General features: G+C 26.1%; 1 long non-coding RNA gene across 1 annotated transcript; it reads right to left on the reverse strand.

The window, feature by feature from the left end:
* Window positions 1-2,345: 2,345 nt before the first annotated feature.
* Window positions 2,346-3,687, reverse strand: LOC126905718 (uncharacterized). The gene is made up of 3 exons (XR_007704096.1): window positions 3,605-3,687; window positions 3,440-3,541; window positions 2,346-2,842 (listed from the first exon to the last, which is right to left on the reverse strand). It is a non-coding gene; the product is annotated as an uncharacterized LOC126905718 (long non-coding RNA).
* Window positions 3,688-5,067: the final 1,380 nt, after the last annotated feature.

The raw sequence follows: 5,067 nt of genomic DNA on the forward strand, positions 1-5,067 counted from the left end.
GCCCTATACTTTTAATAAGGATATTGTTTTTACTAAACATCTCGTAGTTTTTGATGGATAAATCAGTGTTCTTCAAAATAAATCTGTCCATGATTTCTGTAACTCTAGTCATTATGTTACGTATAACATTTAAAGGCTGGTTTTCTAATTGTTTTATTGCGTTTTTTTGTATAATAAGGCATTTGTTGTTTTCTTTGTTACATTTCATTGTTGAAACCTCTGATTCTAACTCAACTATGACATAGTCATGAGTATTTTCAAGATATGTTTGTTCATATTCAACAGAGCAACCCATTTTTTTTAATTCTTTTAACTTATGTACATGATGACTAACAATACCTAAATACATATTTAATAACCAGAGAGAACCTATTTCAATACCTTTAAAGCCAAATAGCGTCTTCATCATTTTTTTCAAAACACCAAGATATTGTGATACTGGGTAACATGCATTAATTAATATAAAATTCGTATGATGTATTTCTATTCTAGCTATTTGCATATAGTTTAAAGCATTTAATAAATAAGAACATTTTAAAAGATGAATATTTTCGACAGATATTATTTGGTTATCCTTGTATCCAGTGTTAAGCGAATCAATACGGTACACTTGTAATAAAAGTAACACTACAACTACTATAATTACACAATTTAAATTATTACTTTTAATCAACATCTTAAACGAACGAAACAAATGAGAACAGGTATTTTAAACTAAATTATAAAATTGTATTTAAAAATATGTAAATTATTAAAAACTACTGCATTTTAGGATTACACATTTAATAAACGTTATTCCTATTTATAATGTTCTACTATAAACTTTAAAATTTATTTCTATTTTCTTTAAAAAATGTGTTTGACATTTATTATATGAACAACTGTTTAAAAAATATATGAGCGTTCAAAGAGAAGTGTATATACAAGATATACAAAATCTCACCAATGACCAGAATTTAAGTAGATTAATTATTTAAGAGTTACTAAAAAATATTAAAATACTCTGTTATTTTAATAAATTCGTGTATTAAAAAATTCTTATTGCCTTAATAATATTAATCTTTTATTGCTTATGAAATTCTAGTTAATCAATTCTTGGACTTAAATATATTAATAGGTATAAAAAATTAAATAATAAATGGAAGTTTTAAGTTTTAAGTTAAAAAAAATCAAGAACAGGAGGGTCGCGGCACAGTGATGACGTGACATAGTTGGGTCAAGTATAATGGTTTCTGACAGTGATTAAAATCATTATCATAAATTATGATTATCATATAATCATAAGATTTCGATGCAAATCTTTAGATAGTGTTTAATTTTAAAAAATTGGTGGACTATTACAAAAGCTACATGATCAGCTATTTCTTTATTTATATCCCGATTAAGATAAAGTATGTCGATTGAAAGAGGGATATAAATATTATTTCTCATCAAAAAATTTTATTGATCCATACACTTTTCAATAAGTTATAATGTTAAAAATGTAAAATATAAAATTGAGAATTTTCACACAAGAATAGCATTTGGTAACTTTTTTCACCGTAAAAACAAAATTTTTTTTTCCATGATAAAGTATATTACATAAGCTTTAATTTAAGATATATATAATAGTGTAACACTTTTCGGAACATTTTCAAAAGTTAAGTTGAAAAAGGTAATTTTTTATTAAAAAGTTGTTTATTTTAAAACCCCCCTGTGGGCAGGTAAAGTGTTAAGTTAATATTAAAAAAATACGAAATTATAGGTAAATAACTCATGTATGTATGAAAAAAGTTATGATAGTTTTAAGTAAAAAAAATTAAAAAATTTTTAAAAACTAACGACTTTTAAATTTGTAATTTTTTTTGAGATTTCCCTCATTTGCGGGGAACGAGGGAATTATCTTAAATTTATAAAAAAAAATACACCAAATGATAGGTAAGTACCTCACGTATCTTTATAAGAAAATTATATTGATTCGGTCATTTTTGAAAAAGTTTTAAGTAAAAAAACCCATCACAGGGGGTCGCGTCACAGTAGTGACATGACATAGTTGGAAGTAGTATACTTATATGACAGTGATTAAAATCACTATCAAAAAAAAAAACGCTACGATGCAAATTTTTAGATAGTATTTAATTTTAAAAAGTTGATGGATTATTCCAAAAGCTACATGATATACTATTTCCATATTAATATCCTGGTTAAGATAAAGTATGTTAAATAAAAAAGGGATTATTAAAAAATATTATTTTTCATAAAAAAATTATGTTGATCCATACATTTTTCAAAGAGTTATAGCATTATAATTAAGTTAAAAATGTAAAAAATAAAATCAAGAACTTTCACACAACAATAGCATTCGGTAACCATTTTGACTGTGAAGACAAAATAAAGTCGAAATCTTCTTTTTCCATAATAAATTATATTACATTAGCTATAATTTAAGATATATGTAAATGTGTCAGACATTCCGGAACACTTACAAATGTTAAGGGTAAAATACATTTTTTGTGAAAAAGTTGTCAATTTAAAAGGGTTAAATTTATAAAAATAATAAACTGAATGATAGGTAAAGTCATCAAGCATCTATAAATAAAAAAATTATATTGATATGTTCATTTGTAAAAAAGTTATTCGGTCATTTTTAAATTTGTAATTTTTTTGGAGGTTTCCTCCATTTGCGGGAAACTGAGGAAAGTTTTTCTATTTTTGAGGGTAATTTCTTCGACTAGATACGATTTGTGAACTTTTGACTTATCGTTGAAAGAAATCCATTCGGTGAGAGCTGAGAAAAAGTGGTAAAAGACACAAAATGAAACTCATCATAGTAAATGAATACCTTCTCACCTTTGCATCGAATCTAAAATAAAACACAATACACATATTATTATTTTAATGGACACAGTAGAAAATACAAATAAAAATAATAATAATAGCGATAATAATTTTATAGCAAACGAATAAAGACGAATAAATAACTGACTACACGTAATATAGTGTTATAATAAAACTTTACTGCATTGCTGAGGCTGCCAGTTGTCCAAACAGTGTTTGTGTATGCGAGTACTCGCATATATTGAGGGAAACAACATTAATGATCGCACACGACAAATGTATTATAACTACTTAACTATTCAAAAATTTGCATTTTTGATAAAAATGTAGAAGCTACGAATATACAATTAATTTTCTTCTTTTAATTAATTTTAGTAGGGGTGTGATTGTACCGTCGAATAAGCCACGAGCCTCCACTGTACTTATATAAAAGTGTCAGAATCTGGAATATTTACAAAAGTTATGCTGAAAAAGTAAATTTTTTATGTAAATGTTTCCATTTTGAATCCCCTACAGGGACAGGTAAAGGTAGAGATATTCAGAGAAACATACCAAATAATATTTAAATACCTAAGTTATCTATAAAAAAAAAAAAAATTGCTTATAGAGTTTTTCTACTTACGGGGAACGTAGGAAAGTATTACAATTTTTGAGTGTAACATCTTCAACTAGACACGATTTGTGATCTTTTGACGAATCGTTAAAAAAAACAGTTCTATGAGAGCTGAGAATAAGTGGTAATAACAAAATATATATAAATATATAAATTAAAAAATTTTCAACAAACTTTAATTTGTTATCCTTGTATTCACTGTTGAGTAAATTACCGCGGTTCACTTATAATATAAATAACACCACACTTACTGTATTATACATTTTAAATTATCATATTGAATCAACATCATAATGAAACATATAATCGTAGTTTCTTTAAACTTAATTTTAAGATTTTATTTAGAAATGTGTAAGTTATTAAAAACTACAACTTTTTAGTTTTAACTTTATAAAATGTTATTAATCATTTATACATTCAAATATAAAATTTAAAAATTATCTTGCAAATATGCACTTAACAATTATTTAACCCGTTTGTTTAATTTAATTGTAATATAAATATTGAAAATATTACAATTCTCATATTTTAACAAATTCGTGTATTAAAAGTCTTATAAACTTAGTAATAGTATTATTTTATTACTCAATAAACACTGACGTACGTCGGTAGTACCCCGACGTAGACACAAAAAGTAGTACACAAATTAATAAATGTTTTTTGATGACGAGTTCGTCGTTTTTAGCCCTTATCTAGTCCTCCCGTTCGATACACTAGTATGCCCCAATCCCTCAAATTAGTGAACAACTAAAGGGGTACAGTTTAGATCCATCAGCACGGTCTAGCTCAAAAGTAGCAGACTGAAAGGTGGCTTCTCGTAAGCCACCAGCACAACTACCTTTCACTATACTTACTAAAGAAGATGAAACCCAAAAACTAGCCAGCACGCACACTAATTATTAAGATCGTCTAAAGGCCAGCAGTCCAACTTCGACTCTTGCTGCACACACACACACAATTTTAACAGTATGGTGGATATACAATATTTAAGCTAAGTGCAGGTTTTTAAATGGTATTTTATTTACGAGACGTAATAAGCACAAAGTCAAAATTTAATATAAAATGTAACATAAAATAAATTAAATCGTACAAACTACAAAGTTACTCGCATCAAATGTCCTAACTCGATGTTTCTTCGTCAAAGCGCCAGTCCCACTATACTTTACATGTTTCCCTTGTATATTCTTTTTCCCACCATTATTAATTTGCTTACCCTGCTTTTCCCTTTTTACGACACTATTATATTGCTTGAAAATTCAAAAAATATTTACTACTCTTGTAAATTTTATATTATACTAAAATCGACGTTATTCAATACTTCCTCAGCTATTTACTACAACACAAAGCTTTAATATTAATAAATGTACAAATATATGATTGAAATTTATTTCAATCCTAATATATGATGTTATTTTTTATTTCTAATACCAATTTTTTGATTTCCATGTAAAAATNTCTAATACCAATTTTTTTGATTTCCGTGTAAAAATTATGCTGCATGAATTTTACTTCTATATTAGACGGTATATTTTATAATTGACATAAAACACAATTATAAATTTTAATTGTATAAAATGAAATTACATACAATTGAATGCAAAAATAAAAAAGGAACTAGCACACCAAAAAGTAATAAT

This window comes from Daktulosphaira vitifoliae, unplaced genomic scaffold, assembly GCF_025091365.1.
Source record: "Daktulosphaira vitifoliae isolate Bord-2020 unplaced genomic scaffold, ASM2509136v1 Scaffold_4, whole genome shotgun sequence".
Classification (NCBI taxonomy): Eukaryota; Metazoa; Arthropoda; class Insecta; order Hemiptera; family Phylloxeridae; genus Daktulosphaira; species Daktulosphaira vitifoliae.